The following is a 20,630-nucleotide window of genomic DNA, read 5'->3' on the forward strand; positions in this document are numbered from 1 at the left end:
TGAGCTTTTTTGGGGTGGTATTCCCTCAGATGTTTCCCTTCACCGCCCTAATTTTTGATGAACTCGTTTTTGCTGGCTTTTAGGAGTCTGCACACTTTACTCCTGCTAACCAGTGGTAAAATGTGAGTGCTCTGTTTTTAAAACATGGTAAAATTGGACTACATCAAGTTGGCAGATTTAATTTACTTGTAAATCCCTAGTAAATGGTACTAGAAGTACCCAGGGCCTGTACATTAAATGCTACAAGTGGGCTGGAACACTCATTATGCCATCCACTAAAATAGCAATGTAAAACATATCTTAGGCCTGCCACTGCAGCCTGTAGTACAGTTTTAAACTGCCATTTCGTCCAGGCAAAATAAACCTTTTGACAAGCCTATACCTTCCTTTTTAATACCTATAAGTCACACCTAGGCTAGGCCCTAACAGCCTACAGGACAGTGTGCATGGAATTTAAAAGATACTAAAGTTTTACATGTCTTGGCAATGATAACCCCCCAAAATCGTTTTCACTGCGGCAAGGCTAGCCTCCCATAGACTAACACTGGGTTACCTTATTACATGTAATAAGGAATAACTTCAGTTTGGGAAAGATAGAGAAATATTTTTTTCAATTTATTTGAATTAGAAATTAGAATCCTCTTTAATTGTAAAATTGAATTTTAAATTACTTCCTTGTAAATGCCACTTTTCAAAAGTTGGCATTTTTCTGCCTAAACCAAATGTGCTTTTCTGCCAATGTCCCTGGTCACATGACTGTTAATGGCTCTCCTGTGGTGTTATGTGTATTCTTTACAGACAGGGGCTAAAGGGCCTTGGGTGTGCGGAAGGGTGTTCCTCCCCTGATCAGGACTGCCTGGGAGGTGGGGTTGTCACAAGTCTCTTCCTGAGCTTTATAGGGTAGCCTGGGGGCTGTACCCATCCCCTGTCTGACTTCAGAAGATAGATTGCCCTGATACTATTAAATGCAGCTCACACCTGTGCTTGCCTGGCCTTTGTTTTCCTAGACATACTGAAGCTAAACCCTGGGGAAGGGGACAAACTGACGATAACCAGTTTCAGGTTTAAACAAGGGGGGTACCCACACACAGATTGGCCCTGGGTATAAGAGAAGAAACCCCAGAACCTTTCACTAGAACACTCTTGGACCTTTGAGGACTCAGAAGAAAGTCTATCCAGTTGTCTGAAGCCTGAAGTCAGACTAGATCAACTTGCATTGAACTCAGGACTCCAGAAGTGACTCCAAGCGCCAGTTGTCTGACATCCAGTTTGAACTATAGCAACACAACCAGCTTCCAGGCGCCTACCCCTGCTACTGCTCATGCCTGGACCATCCTGCTAGCCTCTGCTCGAGTGAGTCCTAACCACACAAAAGGTGTCCCAGGTCTTGGACCATTGGGTGGTATTAGAGTGTCCTCCTCCAACCCTAAAACTGCAAGATCCGGACTCCAGGTGAAGACCCAAAGGTTCTGAGCTCTTCGCATCAAAAAGAACTGTCTCCAGTCTCCTCACAAACGTGAACTGACTCCACCGAGGCCAAGGCAGAAACTGCTTCTGACTGCAGATAAGACCAGCCCAGATACAGACCACATACCTTGCCACCTGCAGCTCTTCACATCTACAACTGGCCCGCTTTTCCTGCCAATGCGTAATTCCAATCATCGATAAGCTCTTTGCACTAAGAATAACCACACGGTAGTCCTCTGCCAATGCAAATGTTCGACAGAGGCCTGGAACTTCAGCAAACCACTATCGAAGAGCCCCTCTCTGGATCCAGTCTGCAGACTGACCTGCCAACGACCTTGTCGACAAGAGCTTCTTGCGTTAAACATGACTATGTATGAAGGTATACTTTCCACCGGGACAAACATCGTCTTTGTATCTAACACGCGCTCCATTGCGGTCATCCATAACATTTGACTTTGACTCGGTCCAGCATGACCAGATAACCACAATTGGTGTTGTGTTTTTGCGTTAATACTGTTTGAATACTGCATACATACTTTACACATTGTTAAGCCTGACTGCTTTGTGCCATACTACCAGAGGGTTGACCACATGGTTTGTTTAGTGACTTCTGTGGTTCACCCTTCCAAGTATTGTGAATATTACTTTAGTGTGGTGCTCATTCCTCTGAACTAATAACCCAATTTCTTACAGTACCTAGTTCTTTCGGAAAATGGTAGGGTCCTTGGAAGACTCGGAGGTTGTTGTTCATTGCAAATACTGTTTTTAATATTTCATCAGGCTAAATGGACTGTGCCCTTGATTACCTGTCAGTGACTTGCACACTGATCACCCTAGCCCATTTTTATTCATATTTCTTTGCACAAAAAGTATAATACAAATGAGTCCTGTTCAGTTTATGTTTCTTGCAGCAGCAGACATTGTAGTTACTTTTTAGTGCAGAATGTACAGTTTATTTTTATATTCAGTGCATTCCTTTGACGGCGCCAATATCAAACTAGAGATGGTTGATGAATCATCCATACTGTTGTGCTTTCTGGAGCCTGATAACTTTTAAGGATGAAATGCTTATTCATTCTGATAAGTGTTACTTTTTCTACATATAGAGGAAACATAATAGTCCTCTTGAATGTGGCAGGTGCCTCAGCTGTACTGAAAGCCCACTCAGAGGATATGCTGGCTAAAGGACATGATAGATGGGATTGCGAACCTTCTGAGTTCTTGCTATGGTTCCATTTCCCATGGCTCTTGGGCAATCTTCTGACTCATCCACTACTCCGGTAATGTGTTCTTGTTGGATATTTGTCCTTATTTTGCCTCGCTCCTCTAAGCTATTTTCACTGTCGCAGAGTTGGCTGTTTAATAGGAAAGCACTGGGATGCACTATTAACACTTTAATTTAGGAATGGGACCAGTTAGAAAAATAATTAGACAACAATTTTTAATAGTTGTGAAAAATCCAATTCAACAGTGAAGTGGGATTTTTATACATGTTATGGAAAAGTACAGGTTCATAACGATATAAAGACATTTGTATCTCAACGCTAAGACAGCTATAGTTATAAACAGGAAGCTGGCAGGTAAGACTACTATAAGTCACGGGACTCGTCAAAGAGGCCCTCTTTCCCCAATACTATTCTCTCTATTTATTGAGTCGTTAGCTTGCACCATAAGACAGGACTAAACTATTCAACTGCCCATGGTCAGGGCATCGAAGTTTAAACTATTCGCGGATGATGTGGCTTTGTATCTCGCAGTAGATAAGGCTAACATAGCACATGCCTTTTCTAAAATAAATGAGTATACAATAATAGGGGGCTATAAGATAAATCATGGGAAATCCTAGGCAATCTTGTGTAATTGCCCTTCAGAAGTATTTCTGGTAGCAATGCAGTCCCACTATTCAGAGCCTACTCCTATAAGATATTTTGGAATTTATATAACTTCTAAGCTAGATGATTTATTTGCACTAAATTTCAAGGTAACATTGAATACGATTTCTAATTAATTTAAGTTGTGGCATAATCTCCCCGTATCCAATATCAGGTGGATTGCTTTAGTTAAAATTAACATTCTCCCATTATTGCTTTTTCGGTTCGCAAACATCATCATAAAAATCCCTCAGCCTGTTTTTTGAAACAGTGAATACTGAAATTAGAATGTTTGTATCGCAGGGTAAGAAACCCAGAGTTAAGATCCAGGTGTTACAGTTAGATCCTCAAGAGGGTGACTTTGCACTCCTCACTATAAAGATCTAGCACCAGGCGGCATCCCTTGATTGGCTGATTGGGTCCTATTCAGCTAGCCTAAGGGAAAGGAATCTTTACTTAGAACTTATGCTAAAGGCATCTGAAATAGTGCTTTCCCCTTTTTCGAGATTCCAAAGCTACCAAAATAATCTATGTATAAGACCCCTCAAACTATCATGGATCTTTTTAAAAGGATTTGGGAGGATTACAAAATCTCTTGTTTTCACTTCCAGCTGAAGTTGGCAGACTGTATTCCGTTGGGGCTACATTTATCAATGCCCACTTGTAATCATTGGTCTTGTTTGGGGCATATGAGGGTGCAATATTTTTATTACAATGGAGAAGTTACCCAATTGTGTAGGCTGAGAGATCTGAATCCAAATCTCAATGTAACTTTTTTTTCCAGTTTTGTTTAAATTAAGCATTTTTGTTTTGGATATGGAACTGGATCAGACGGCTCTACCCAGAAAGAAGCAAGATACTGATTACAGACCTGCTTCAGTCAATAGAATCGTCAACGGGAGGCTGAATAGATAGCTATCAATGCCAGTCTTATAATTGAATACGCCATAAGGCGGTACGAGCTGCCAATCTAAGAAGGATGGCTTTCTTCAGCAAATGGATGCTGTACTATACTCCTGCCACTATCCCAAAATTGTATTCGGCACTGAATCAAGATGTTTTAGAAGTGATCAGGCTAACACAGATTGGCTTGATATGATGTTCACATACATTCACCTTGGAGATTTTTGGCAGGACATTTTTGCTGAAGTAAGCCAAAGACTGAAGCTCAACATTACTCCTGACATGTATGGGACACTTTTTGGCATTGTGCTATCGTCCCCAGGAATGACAATAGGGCTCCGTCAATTAGTATTTATTTCAGCACAAGTGGCAATATCACTAGTCTTGGTCAAGTAGAAGTCTGATACAGTTCCCTCAGTTTGCCATTGGATTTTAAAAATGCAAAGAGTTCACACAGATTAAGTTATGTATGCAAAAAGAGCAGTGTTTATAATTCGAGTAAATACAATTTGGAGAAATTGGGAAAATGTAAAGATATGTAGCAGAAGAAAAAGCTTCTATTTTCGTATGAATTATAAGTATAATCATTCATGGAGTCTTTGTAAAAAAAATTGACTGATGATAATGAATTGCTGTGTAAACAATTTATGCTGTTACATCTCAGAATAAATAAAAATAATAATAAAAATAATAATAAAAAAAGAATGGTGCAAATTCTGGATTTTTGTTCTACTATATTATTCCATTCTTTTTCTTTTTTGCACCTTCTTCAAACTTTGGGTGCTTCACAGATACTCACCATCATCCCCCCCACCCCATAGAGCATGGCAGTGACTCACCTACAAATCAGGTGACAGCTGGCCCTGGAATGTCTGAAGATGCTGCTCCTCTCCTCTGGGGACTGGAGCAGTGAGGGTGTCCACAGGGATACTGCCTTAGGACCAAATGGCAGCTCCATGACGGGCTTGCGTGACGGAGGCTGATGCTTTTGCAATGGAGTGCTTGTGCTGTTTGATATACAACTGCTATACCAATCACTATTAATGTAAATAAGCTAAACTCCATACACCATGACTGACAATGCTATCATGCAATGGCTAATGAATGTGGGCAAACCAGTGTGTGACGTACACACAACAACCAGTTGCCAAGTGGGAGGACCTTTTGCCTCTATATCTGGGTAAATTATTTAATTATTGCCATAAATGTCAGACGCGCCAGTACATGTCAAACCTAAAAAGCACTGAGGAAGCCAATTACATGTGCTCTACCTTACCATTGCTTTGTTGATTGTGAAGTTGTTGGGCCTGTAGTTCTTATATGATTTGCTGTTGCTACATGAGTAGTGTACTTATTATGAGTGTACTATTTGGTTGACATTGCTATTTATCTCGAAAGCTGTAAATGTATATCTTTAATTTGCAGTGTCAAAGTACTGAGTGTTCTGTGTAAAAGTAGGTGGTGTTTTTAAAGTAAAAATGTCAGGATATAGAGAGAGCTTAAGTGCATTTATCAAGAACGTGCATTATTAATAGGGCTCCCCCTTTTATGGTATTTCTTTTTTTGACATTTCCGTCTGTATTTATCCATATTTATTTTTTGCTAATTTTGTCTGTTTTTATCCATATTGTTTTGGGGTTTTGTGGAAAAATCAATCTGAAATGTGTATATTTCCACTTTTATTCAACCGCTAAATATGCACTTATGCTTGAATTCCTGCCAGGTTTCAATGCTGAGACACCCGCAGAAGATACATCAAGGCCCTTATATGAAAATATGCAAATTTCTTTATCAACCATGTGCATATCCACAGCTGTTAAAGCCTCATTTACTAAAATTCCTTTCTTTTTTAACCCCCTTGACTATCAATCCATACAGCTATTGGCCTGGCAGTCATGGCAGACAGAATTTGGAATTACTCAAAAAGCAACCCATTTCCGTTTGTATCCACATTTTAAAATAAATACAGACAAAAAAATAAACATTTTCTGTCTGTATTTATCTGCAGAAATCGGTAAAAACGGAAAACAGGGAGCCTTAATTATTAACAACGTGCAGAATGTTATATTATGCTTGATTCCACGTGTATGCGTTAACATGATACTATTGCAGTTGAAATGATTTAGCTATAACCTGCCAAACTGTGCTCACATTGGCTAAATTAGGTCTTGACACCATCCTGTCCAAAATGAATGGCTCATCATGTTCATGCTTTCTTTATAATTTTGCTGCACATAGCTAGGCAAGACATGTTTTCCCTATTTGTGAACTCCACTGGTTCTCAAAGAAGGTTCTGTAGCATAGGTTCACTATTGTAAAAAGTTTTGTTTGCATGCAGTGTTACATTCATTTACAATGGTTCACTGTTGTTTGTGTAACTAGTTTGTTCTGACACCTCTGCATGACATTAGGTTAGAAGGGCTGGATCAAGATTCAGGTAGAGGGTTAGTGCCTAGGTGGTAGGGCTGTATGATGCTTTTCAAATCTATGCTCTGATTTGTTGAGAATGTGTTTCTTTCCTCACACCACAGTAAATTTGCAGTTTTTATTCTCTTCTATTGCAAAATTTGCTATAAAAACCTCAAATTTGGGGGTGAGTGAGAAGCTTTCCTGGTCCTCTTAGGATGCTGTCAAATGTTTACTGATTTGCTGGTTAATTGAGGCTTTGTGCCAGATATACTTATTTGCTTAGTGATTTCCAAATAGTGATTCCATCCAAATCACTATTAGGAAATCACGAATGGTAATGTACAAATGTTCACTTTCCAGAGTTTGTGAATCAGTAAGAGTGGCATTCGCTACTTTGCGATGTCCTAATAGGTAATCACAGAATTTGGAAATCGTTATTAGGAAATAGCAAATGCGAAAAGTCACTTTTTGGGAAAAGAATGATGACATCACTATGCATGCCCCTTCTAGTGTCCTGTAACACCAAGGAAGTGAGTGCTGTTGCAGCAGTTAATCTGTGGACCCTTGTGAGAATCTTTTGGCTGCAAACAAGTACAAATATGTCCAGGGAAGAGGAAGATAAAGATTTTGTTGCTAGAAAGCGCAAGCTGAAGTTTTCAATGAAGGAGCAGGAGAACCTCCCCAAAGAGTTTGCTACCCATAATAAGGAGCCGTTAGGTAAGGGCTCTTTTACTGTACCAGAGGCCCAAAAACATAACATCTGAAATGACATCTTGGAGATAATCAATTCCCTTGTTGTGCCAGAACATGCCATCCCAGAATTCATGAAAAGATGGTGCGATTTAAGATCACGTACGAAAGAGAAGATAGCAAGTTGCTTGGTGAAGGCACTTAGGACAGGCGGAAAACCATCTCAGCAGCCACCACCTACACCTCTGGAAACCACAATTGAGGCAACAATTATGCCAGAGAGTGTTGTTGGTGTGTCCAAGATAGATTCCTTAAATCCACCATCTACAACGGAAAATAAGTTTCATAACATTTTCATTAAATCATGATAGTATAAGAAATACAGATCTTGTGTATATCAGATGAGTTGCTGGACTGTTTTAGCTACTGAGATAAGAAAGCTCTATTATTCTTGGTTTTTGCTGATGTAAGAAATCGGATTATAATTTGGGGTGGATGAGTAGCCACTGCCAACAATAATAACTACCCTTGTCAGGGTGAACCCTCAAAGTCACTACATTAACTTAAGCGCAACCCCTTGGTAGCTATGGCACAGAGCAGAAAGGCTTAATTTAGAGCAATGTGTGGAGTATTTATGCAGTAACAAAACAGTAATAAAATCTAAACATCAAGGAGTAGAAATTGGAAACCAAATTAGGGCAAAAGAGTAAAATGTAATAAATAAAAGGACAACACCAAAATGGCAAAAATTCAATAAGGAGCACAAGAGATATGAACTTTTAAAGATTTAAGGGAAAATAGTGCCAAAAAAACACTAACAGCCAATGGTAGTCAATGGCCTCAGTACACCGGTACCTATGCTGAATTGTAGGCTGACCACAATGGAGCATGGGTCAGATATACTAACCAGGATGGACGATGTTGGAGGTTTTGCCTTGGGGCTTAGGGGCCGATTATGATGGCGGACGGACCTGAGTCCGTCCGCCACCATAGAGTAGGGGGGAACGTCCGCATGGGCAGCGGCGTTCCCCCCGTGAAGATTAGGATGTGACCGCCAGGGTGGCGGTCACATCCTCAATCCTTAACATTGCGGCGGGTGCAGCTTCAAGCTGCACCCGCCGCAATGTTAAAAATGCATACTTTGCATTTGTATGCAGAAAGCGGCAGGCACCGCACGGTGCCTGCCGATCTCTGCATACAAATGCAGGGGGGTACCATAGGTACCCCCCATGGGCACCCCCCACCCCCCCTTCACCTAGGGGGCCCGCAACGGGCCCCCGCAGTGAAGTTCCACATGCTTTTCCACGGCGGAAAATCCGCAGCGGAAAAGCATGTTTTTAAGCATTTCCTAATATGGTGGACGGTGTCTGAGAGACACCGCCAACATATTAGAGCTTTTCCGCCGCGGGACCGCGGCAGAAAAGCTGCGTACGGACTTCCCGACCCCCCTGCCATCCTAATCTGGCGGGGGGTCTTGTGAATCACCGCAGCGGTGAATCCGCATCCTCGGGGCCGGCGGTGGCCTCCGCCGGCCCCGAGGATGCGGATTCACCGCAATCATAATAGGCCCCTTAGTCTTTCTTTTGGAAGTCAAAATCCTTCAGAGGGCAGGACAGAAGGCTGTATCCGAGGAAGTCATTATGAAGTTAGATAGGTGTTGGGGGCGATTGTGCTGAAGCCGTTGGTTTTGTCAGGAAAAGCTCAGAGTGGGAGACATTCTAATTCCAAACCCAGGAAAGTCCTCTCACCAGCCGAACACTTTTGGTGTCTTTACCTGGTCAAGACATTTATCTTTGGATGTAGTCCCTTTTTTGGAGCTCAGAATTCTCTAACAGAACAGGACTGCAGTTTGTGGTTCACCGAGGCCGTAACCCTTCTCACCAAGGGTTTGCTGAACTGGATTTGTTGCTGTGGAGAAGATACATGATTGAGAAACCTTTTTTTATTTAGCCCTACATGGCTGTGCTTTGGGCAGATAGGTTGTGATCGTTTGTCCCAGTGTTTCGGAGGTCTGAAGATCCAAAATGTTTCTTAGTCTTTTAAGGAGTAGTAGGAGAAGTCCAGTTAGACACAGCAAAGAGTCCCACGACCTTAGGAATAATGCTTGGTGATCAAGACTCACGCTATCAGAGGCCAGGTCAGGCAAAATTGACTAGCAGTAGGCCTCTTGCAGCTTGTTGTAGCCCTGTAGGTACAAAGAAGTTCAGCCAGCTTATCTTTGGAGTTCATTTCCTTGTCCTGGGTGAAAGGGAGAGCTGGTCCACCCGGGGGGTATCACATTTATCCTTGGCACCAGCTAGTGGATGGGATAAATCATGACTCCCACCAAATCAATGGGATAAGAGTTCTCAACTTTTGAAGTGGTTCTTCTGTTCCCCACTGCAATCAATCCGAAAGTTGCTCTCACTCTCAAAATCAATGATGGGAAAACTTGTTTCCCCTTGTGCAGAGCCTGTGTGCCCACCAAGATGTGTAGCCAATGTAATGACAAACATTGGGGCCTTTCCGTGTGTCACTCAGCATTTGCTTGAGACAGGTGATGCCCCTTTCAAGTGGATTAAGTTCTTGGGCCCACCCTACCAGGTCTTCCTGCCGTGGTAACAAAATCTGGCCATTGTCTCTGCTTTAGGAAAAGTTTTTACACCTCATTACGGTCAATCCGGGCTGGGCTATGGCTGAATTTCCAATGCAAAGTAGTCTCCAGGAGCTGCGGGCAGAGATAAGGTAGCTTTCTGAAAGTTACCTTTCCCTCTAATTCATTAAAAATCCAACTTTGAGTTGGGTGTTTTTGATCAAAATTAAAAAGAGTGATTTAATCCTATTTCTAGCTGGTTCCAACCTAGAGATAGCAAAACTAATATTTAAAATCTTCTTTCCCAGTGTTTCTCTAACAGCCAGCCAGAGCCTCCTTACAGTGTAACTAGCTTTTAGGGCCTTGTCACCGTGGGGACATGGTGATAATATTTGTCTTCATGTCCCACTTTTAAATACCTTGCATTCTGCCTTGGGGTACAAGGAGGCCTACATAGGATGACTTACAAGAGAGGTCAAAATGGGTTATTTTGAAAGCTTACAATGCAGAGTTTAAAGTACAGCAGTCAGGCTACACAGGGTAGACCTGTAGTCAGGTTTGCCCTGCCACTGTAGTGGATGGCTCAATAGGGGCTGCAGTCTACAAGTGGCATTTAACTTTTAGTTCCTGGGTACAATTTAGTTTTTACACCACATGCTAGGGACTGGCAGGCAAGTTAAGTGTGCCAATTAGGAATAAGCCAATTTAACAATGTATAAAGAGGGAGCATTCACTTTCTACTCCTTTTTAGCAGGCTTAAAGTGCATTGAGTTTGAAAGCCAGCAAAGCACATAGAGAACACTTCTGGAGGGACGTCACACAAAAGATGGTCATTTGCTACAACTGAGTACTGTGGTTTACACCTAGACAGGATTCTCAGAGGGATAAACCCAGGAAGGAGCCTAGTGGAAGTTGAGGAACTGGGAGTTGATCCCAAAGTTGGTTCCAGTGAGTGAGAAATCCTGAGAACAGTGGGTGCCCAACTGATTAGAACTCTCTGAATGCTGTCAGGTCTTCAAAGTGTTCAGAGCATCTTTATAGACTCCGGTTGTCTCCCTGAACATTAGAGGGTCTTTTGGGAAAGGCTAAAACATGTTTGCAAGAGAGGATGTTTGGAAGAGAGGCAGAGGCTTTTCAGTGGAATTCAATGGACAACGGTGAGTTGCCATCGACATTTTGTTTAGTGCCTCCTTGAAATCTGGGACCAGTCCTGTTTTCTTAAATATTAAAATACTTGATATCATTGTAGAGTGAGGCCCTAAAAAGCTTGGAGTCCGGGCAAGAAACCCCGGCTTCTCTCCCCTTGTGGTGGTTATGCACACTACCTACACTTAATGTCTCCTTATCTCACTCTTGTAGGTTTCTTTTTGTCACTGCTTTTCTCTCTTCCTTTTTTACTGCTTTCCTATGTTTCCCTTCCTCCATTTTTCTTCCCTTCATGCCTTTCACTCTATTGCTCTGAGTCGAAGTTTGAGGATAGAAAAAGGAGCCCCAGCCACCAAACATGAGTGCAGATGCTCACCACCTGAAACCACTGTCTCTAACTAAGTACTAATTGGAACCTGGAGGGGTGCCCCCCTCGGATCCTGTGTTCTCCCTCCAATATGGATTTTTCCATGATAAAGAGTGGCAAATGTGCCCAAGTAGTTTAATCTAAACCGATCTAGGTAGTTGGTGGAGACATACATTCCTAGATACCTTATTATGGAACAAGGGTAATTTATACTTCTAGGTTCTAAAGGAAGATTATCAACAGAGGCATTCATTAACAGGATGTCTCATTTGCCATGATTAGTTTTGTAGCCACCAATCTGTAAAAATGTATGAACCCTGTTCAAAAGATTTTGTAACATGAGAGTTTGCTGATATTCTTTAACTCCTCTGTGATCCTTTCTTGTCCTGGAAAGAATTGGAGAATTGATGAGATTCAAAGAGGTTAATCTTACCACTACTCCAAAAGACCACTCTGGCCACTCTCCTTCTGACAACTTAGCAATGTCCAGTGGATCACCATTTAAAATGATCACCTTTGATCCATTTCGACCTCTCCATGCATTTAAAAGACTGAACCCCAAGTGTTCATTTCTATTCTGCAAAGAGGAAATGCCCTATCTGACAATGTCCTGCAGCGGTTCACCTCCTACCTTGCTAACTGCAGGAAATTTGATTTTGATTTTTGTAAAGTTCAACATTTACCGATAGGCATCAAGGCGCTGAAGTCACCACCATCTGATATTGAGCAGAGTTCATCAGACAAAACTCATTTTGGGGAAAGCTGCCTAAATAGTGTAGAAAGCAAACACAAGGAGTTGATGGACGGAGATCTGGAACTTTTATGACACTCACCACTAGTTACAGATGTGGGTTGAATCCATCATATTTTTTTAGCTCATTTCACCACCCCAGCTCAGACACAGCCATATTCAAATCAGTCTGTTCCTCATGTGTACAGTCCAGCTCAAACTGCCAAGCCAGGTCTTCCCTGGACCGGAAACAAGCATCCAGTGACTGGTTTCGGGGTAACACCCCTCATCAGCCAGGCTAGCTTGAATCCAGTGAGAAAGTGAGCAAGGGACCCATTTCTGGGCATACCCTTCCATCTTAGGGTGAACAAAGAAAACACAAGGAGATGATGGATGGAGCGCTGAAACTTTTCAGACAATCACCCCCAGTCACAGATCTGGGTGAATCCAATATCGTTCTTTAGCTCACTTCGCCACCCCAGTTCAAACCCAGCCATATGTGGGTGGTAATAGTATAGAAACAAGTTTTAAAAGGCAGATGTTCGATAATCGACGCCAGAGTCTGAGGAAACGAGTTCCAAAGTCTGGTGGTGGCGACTAAAAAGTCTCCCCATCTCTTCCTCCAGACCCTGGGTACGATGATCAGGTTGCGGTTGACAGAGCAAAGGTTTCGACTGGAATATACCAATGAAACATATCTTTAATCCTGGCAGGGCTCGGAAGATGAAGCCCCTTATGAACAATGCAGATGGATTTAAACAGAATGTGCTTCCTGGTAGGGAGCCAATGCAGCTCAACCAGCCACACATCTGCTCACTGGCGCTTAGGAATGCCAAGGAGGGCTCTGGCAAGCTTATTCTGTGCCTCCTGAAGTTTTGCCAGGGTGCTGATGTTCAGTTCAGGTAGAGGGAGTTACAGTAATCTACTCTGGACATGACCTAGGCAAGTGCCACCTACTTTTGCTCATAAAGGGGGATGAAAGGAAAGATCTTCCTTAACTTCCTTATAAGCCAGAAGCAGGTAGAAACCGCGTGATTGGCCTGTCCATTGAGAGACAGCTCAGCCTCTAAGATTGCCCTAAGATGTTTAGTGTGCTCAGCTGGAATCGGGAGGGTGCCTAGGGGGTACGCCCACCAGTTACCATTCCAAATTGAGGTTTACATCCCAAAAAGCAGAACCTCAATTTTCATATGGTTCAGTTTAAGTAAGTACCCTTCCATCCATTTTCCGACCTCGAGCATTCATTGGTTCATCCAGATGGGAATATCCAGAACCCAAAGTCTCCCTGTCTTTTGCAGTGTGCCTCAATTATCATTTCTTTAGCATCTACATGGAACCTCTTAGAAGCCTACTCGTTGTCGGTAGTATGATGCAGTTGGCATGCTGATGGAGGTGATGCTGGGAGCACGTTTACACAGCTGTAAGCATGCATGAGAGTAGTGCAGCTTGTCAGCAGCCTTGTGTCCATAGGCCTTGTGTCTCGTCACAGCTCCAGGTGTACCTCGAAACCTACTCATCTGACAAGCCAGGACAGGAGCACTATGGGCCACCTTAGCTGCCTTCTTTCAGTTCACTTGGCTGACCTGTGGCCTAGCTCCCATCCAAAGTGCCCCAGATACTTGAAGGAAGATGTTTGGTTATGGTTATAAAATGCCTTGCAGAGTAAGTCTTTTGATACCTGTGTGCTGAGTACGAAGCAGGAATTCTTTGGATGCTTTTTCCTCTTTTTCGATGATAAGCACCTGATCCAGCGCCCCTAAGGAAAAACTGTCTCACCAACACTACCCAACTCCACAATACTCACCATTAATCATAAATCACTCACAAGGCCCATAAACCAACGAGACAATTTTTGGGCATCTGAATCATGTGACCTAATTAAACAGAACTATTCACAAACTATTTACAATTTTATATACAACTGCAGTTTATCATTTCGTACCATGGTTTTTCAAACGTATATCATTTAATTAAGTCACTTAGGCAAATGGATCAGCTAATGGTAACTAGACCATGAATAAACAAGACCAGCTTGTCGTTTCAAAAATCTAATTTTATTAACTTTATTATTCAGGAAAGAGCATTTTTATTAAGAATCTTTATTTTATTAGCAAAAAATGCAAGCAGCTTTATTAAGGAGTAAACATATTAGACCAACACTTCAAAGGCAAATTAAACAGCATGAATTAATAGAAAATAACAGTTTCCATTCCCTAAATTCTATTTCCCTGTCTAAATCTCACTTCACCTAAAAGAAAGTCATTTAAGCCTATTATCCTTACATGCGCCAAAGAGTCCAACAGCACGACACGCCCTTCGGGAATCGGAAAGTGAGGAGCGCCCTCCTGCCATGGGGTCAGATTTTATACCGTTTCTGTCTAGCTAATCTCACTAAATTGTATAATTTTCTTTGCCATCCAGTGTCCTCATTGGTTGACTTATGTCAGTTCATGTGATGTCATCACCATTTTCAATCCAAAGTCGAGCTTTACTTAAGCTCTATTGTCCTTTTGGCTTCCTCAAAAATGAAACATTTCTTTCAAGATACAGTCCTCGACTTCCTAACCTTGGCAGTGTCGCCTGACTTCCTGCCCTCGAGCCATCTTCACCAAGTGCATGTTCAGCACAGTTAATAGTCTGCATTTTCTGTCAAAATCAACAATGTGGTAAAGGTTTCCACTGCTGTGCAAATACAAGGCTCCACTCTGGACAGGTTTCACGACCACTGCCATTTCTTTTCAGGCCGTAAGCCTCTCTTGTAAACTATTATTTAAACAAACACAAGACATCAATTAATTAAAGAATTGAGACCCATTCTGTTACCCACCCCCTTAGCTAATTATTATCCCATTAATTTATGTTACCTAGCTGAGCACACAAAGCTGCATTTCATATCAACCTTCTTCATTTAGGCCGCAGGATTCTCCACGAGCTTATGCCACATAAAGGCGAAATTACATAACATAAGCACACAAATAAGCACATACCATTAGTTAAACAGCCGCATTTAATACTGACAAATACAATAGACAAGGTTAGTTTATTATTTTTATACGCACTTGCTTTTGCAACAAAGCTGTTGTGTAAATGCATTTTTAAACTATGTTGATTAATAATTCTTCACACACCAATTAATACGGTTATTGTTTTATGGAAGTTTAACTTTGCGAGTCAGAACAAAATATCATTCTGAACCTCGCTCCATCAACTCCCTCATTTGGTGATTTCAAAATCACCAAACTACACCCAAAATTTTCAGCAAAAATGTATAACCCTTGAACATGTTTTGGACAATCACAGTATTAGTGTTTCTAAACTTTTGACTCAGCTGTTTGTTTGTAACTCTCATATTGTGACCTACGAAACTCTTCTAATTCTATCTCTTTCTCCTGTTCTTTTCTGAGCTTGTAAATCCTCTTCTTTTCCCTAAGATACTCCTTTCTTTTGTGTAACATGCAACTAAACTTTAGCAGAAATATCACAAAAACTATAACAAATAAAGGACACAATATTTTACCTAAAATTGAACTACCAATCTCTTGAAACCAGTTTTTGATTACTGCAAATCTTTTACTCAAACGTTCTGAAAAATCCTCATCTTGTAAAAGGTACAATTTCTGAATGTAATTCTGTAATGTTTTTGATATACATCTCAATGTTTTGGCTCTTATCTGGAATATATGTGCAGCAATGCTGGACATGTAAAATTCCACAAACTCCTCCCTCTTTAGCTAAAAGCATGTCAAGAGCAAGAGGGTTCTGCATAACCATCGATCTCATGGTAATAAGTTCAGTATCGACTAATTGGAATCCACTAGCAGTATCAGTAGACAGTCTGTCAACAATTGTAGACATTTTTCTGATTTTAACTGCATTCAGGGTTATACCCACCAAAGGTATTACTGCACCAAAAATATCTCCCAAAATTTCTGAAAAACTTTCCCTTTTATATCTACTCAGATGATTACTAATTTCTAATGAACCCTTTGTATTTCTATCTACATGAAAAATCTTTGGGAAAACTAAACCAACATAACAGGTCCCATACCAGTGGTCTGGGAGATTGTAGTAGGCCTTGTTTCCGCACACAAAATAAATTCCAGAAAAAATTGGATCTTTACCACCTTTAAATCCCCAACCACCCAAAATTTGATAAGTGTCTTCACACTGACTAGCACCAACAAAGTAATTATCAAATTGAGTATTATCTCTTCTAATACAAAGCTTTCCACTAACAGGTTTATCTATGTGAATAGCAACATTTTCAGTTTTACCATTAAGTTTCTCGTCCTCAATCTGCCAAAACTTAGATTTGGTTTGTTTCAGCATTTCATTCCTTTAATAAATTGCTCTTCTCTCTTCAACTAAGTTTAAGAAATATTTCTCTTCAGCTCTCAATTTACAAGTTAAATTATTTCTAAAAGCATACTCATAAGTAAGTTCATTAGTTACAATGAAAAATTCCCTCATCTGTTTAGCATGTTTATGTTTATTCAACCTTTTGTCAACCTTTAAATTTGCAAAAATGTCGTCATAATTAGAGTAATAATACTCTAAACGACCTGTCTGATAAAATAGACTAGCTATTACACTACAAGTGATGCCATAAGTAAGGGAAGGCATATTATATGTGACTCCCTCAGAAACAGAAGCGGGTAGTTTCACACAAATGTAACAATCCTTCACATCCATAACTTTAACATATTCAGATAAAAGTCTTGAAAAAGTATTACTAGAAAAATCACCAACAGATCTATCTTGGTGGATCTCTGGTTTGTGCTCAATAACTCTGTTAGACTTGCCTACTACATTACGGTTATCTTGTTTAGGCACAGCTTTACTAGTCATATTAGTCTTGTACTCTTCCTTGTCAATGCCAAAAGGAAAAATGACAGCTAAAATTAACCAGACCAAAACTATTAAAAATCACACAAATAGAAAACATTTTGCAACATCTCCTTAAGATGGAACATCTTGAATTATTGTTAGTATAAGGCATCTTTACTCTGTAACAAGAGCCTTACAAAAAAAATCAAAAATCAAAAATATACACAAAATATACACCCCCCTGTTTTAAATTTTTTTAAAAAAAGAAAACCCTACTTTCTAACAGCTTTTCTTCGACCTTGCGTCTTACATCAAATGCGTTTTTCCAGCTAGCACAATTTCTTCGACCTTGTGTCACCTAACACAATTTCTTCAGCCTTATGCCAAATACAAATTTCAACTTTATATTGGAACAAAATCAATCATTATCACTTGTGTCATCTAAATCTTCCTGACTACTGCTCTTCACCTCCACCACAGGTGGGATGATAATATACGTCCATTCAGGGGACTTGTACTTTTGGTTAGGTTTTACTACTCTCTTTGCTCTATTGCTAATCACTTCTATTTTCTTTCCTGCTTGATTCTTTTTGTCTAAGTCTCCTTTTTGACTAGAGACTTCATTAACCTGCTCCTTTGATCTGTTCACTAATTTAAATTTTAGACTCTCGTGCTCATTCGGCCAATTATCTCCTTTTCTTGCTAATTTCTTCTTTGGTTCAGATATATTACACTCTGTTCTCCAAGCTCTTTTTCTTGAACTTCTCAGTTCGGATTCATCATCACTCTCATCTGTTTCGCTTTCTGAGATTTGAATTCTAGATTCAGGTACTTCTTTACTCGTCAATTTCCCTCTGTTAGGAACATCATCCTTATAACTGGTACTCGGAATTTCGTCTTCTTCTTCTTCTTCAATTATTTCCAACTTCCCAGATTCAGAACTTCCGTTCCTGCCTTCAGAGCTTCCAATCTGCTTTTCAATACTCTCCTGATCTTGAATCACCACTTGATCAGACTCTTCTTCTGCTTCTTTTTCTAGCAGATCTTCATCATTTTCAGAGTCTTCAATCACAATTTCTTCAGTGTCTTCATTCAACGCCTCATTCGCAATTGAAATTTCCAGATGTCGACCTTCTTGTCGATCTTCAGAATCTGGATTTCTTTCAGGTTCTTCTTCAGAATCTGAATCAGCTGTAGTATCACCTTCTTCAGGATTTTCAGGTGGAGTTACACGAATGGTGTGACTAGCATGAATCCGTCTTTTCAAACCTCTGCACTTTACTGCATTTGTTGTAACAAGACTCACCTGTCTTGCCTTTTGCCACCTGGGTACTAAGCAGTTTCTTCTCCGGTGAACTTTTGTTCTCACCCAGTCTCCTGGTAACAAATCCTGAGCTTGTTCTTTCTCTTTGGTAATCACATCTGTTCCCACCTGATGGAACACAGAAGTCACGACATCAGCAAGGTTCTTGCAATATTCCAAAATGACGCAATCATTAATGCTCATGAGTTTGCCAACTGGTACAAATGCTAGTCTCATGACTCTGCCCATGAGAATCTCATGTGGACTTAGACCTGTCTTTTTATCAGGAGTACTTCTCAAAGACATCGAAACAAGTGGAAGTGCATCAGTCCACTTCATTCCTGTAGCTAAACACATTTTGGATAATATATTTTTGATTGTGCCATTCACTTGCTCAACAACACCGGATGCTTCTGGTCTGTATGCACAATGGAGCTTTTGCTTTATGTTCAGTGCTTCACAAATCAATTTTAGCAATCTGTTTTCAAAATGCGTTCCACGATCAGTCTCGACCGTCACTGGAAAACTGTACCTTGGTATGATTTCCCTTAAAAGCAATTTAGCCACAGTAACCGAATCATTGTGACATGTGGGTAACACTACCACCCATCTCGAAAACAGACAGATTATCACCAAGACGTATCATAACTTGTTATGGGGTGGCATGTCAATGAAATCCATTTGCAATCTGGTAAAAGGACCACCCTCCCGTCCTATGGTTCCCATGCTCACAACAGTTTTTCTATTTGGGTTGATCTGCTGACAGATCAAGCATCTCTGACAAAAAGATTCTGCAATTAGTCTGAACTTTGGATTGTACCATGTTTGTCTAAACAACCTAATCATTGAATCTCTTCCAATATGTCCTGGACCATGATACATTCAAGCCATATCAGCAATCATGCTATCTGGCATAACTGGTCTGTCATCTTTGTAAACCCAAATTTCATCTTCCTCTCGCTGTCTGCAACCTGCTTTTAACCATTTGTCTTTTTCCTCATCATCTGCCTCATCTTGTAAATCTTTTATTCCTTGCCATGTCTCAACTACAGATGTTAGCATAAGTGAGTTCAAAACATGTTCATTGTCTTTTTCCCGTTTGATAGACATATTGTTCTTTGCACAGAACTTCGCTATTTCATCATCGTATGCGTTTCCCTACGTCATTTAGTCGTTTCCTTTTTTATGCGCTGTACATTTCACGACGGCAATTTTCTCTGGCAGTTGAATTCCGTCAATCGGCCTCTTTATCAATTTTGCGTTTCTGATAGGAGTTCCCGCAGAAGTTAAATAACCTCTTTGAGACCAGAGCTGGCCATAGTCATGGACCACGCCATATCCATACTGACTGTCAGTCACTATGGTAATCTTTAAATCTTTTGCTCTTTCACATGCACGAATCAAAGCAATCAATTCTGCTACTTGAGCTGAACGAATTCCTTTGAGACAAGATGCTTCAACTAAATCTGAAACTGTGCAGACTGAATATGCTGCTCTCAGAACACCTTCATCTGTTCATCTGGTCTTAAGCATGAACCATCGACAAAATAATCAAAATCTGATTCAGCTAATGGGACATCTTTAATGTCCTGCCTTGGTTTGGTGCAATATTCTAAAACATCCAAACATTCATGATCAATGTCATTTTCATTTCTGATTTCTGTTACAGTACCATCAGGCAATAATGTGGAAGGATTTAAATTCACACATCTTGCAATCGATACGTTATCTGATCCCAAAATAACTTTTTCATACTTTGTTAACCTGTTACTTGTCAAGTGCTGTGTTTTGCTTCTGGTAAGAAGAATTTCAACTGAATGGGGTACATATACTTTTACAGGGAACCCCATTATTATTCCTTCGCTCTGTTCAAGGCTTACAATTGTTGCAGCTACTGCTTTTAAGCAACCTGGTAATGCTTTTGCAACAGGATCAAGAACTGCTGAGAAATAAGCTATTGGCTTTCTCAGTCTTCCATGTCTCTGAATCAGAACTGATAATGCACATCCTTCCCTTTCACTGCAATACAGCTCAAATTCCTTTTCATACTTTGGCATGCCTAAAGCAGGTGCTTCACATAAACTTTTCTTTAGCAGTTCAAAAGCTTCTAACTCAGTTTCTGTTAAGGTAATCGGGTCTTTTATGTCTGCTTTTGTCAGTCTCTGCAGTGGCTTTGCAATTACTGAAAATCCACTAATCCATTGGCGACAATAACCCACCATTTCTAGGTACATTCTAACCTGTCTCTGTGTTTTTGGAGGTTGCATTCCCTGAATCATTTTAATTCTCTCAATTGTCACTTGTCTGATTCCTTTTGCAATCCTGTGACCAAGATATTTCACTTC

This window comes from Lissotriton helveticus, chromosome 8 (genome assembly GCF_964261635.1).
Source record: "Lissotriton helveticus chromosome 8, aLisHel1.1, whole genome shotgun sequence".
In the NCBI taxonomy this organism is placed as follows: domain Eukaryota; kingdom Metazoa; phylum Chordata; class Amphibia; order Caudata; family Salamandridae; genus Lissotriton; species Lissotriton helveticus.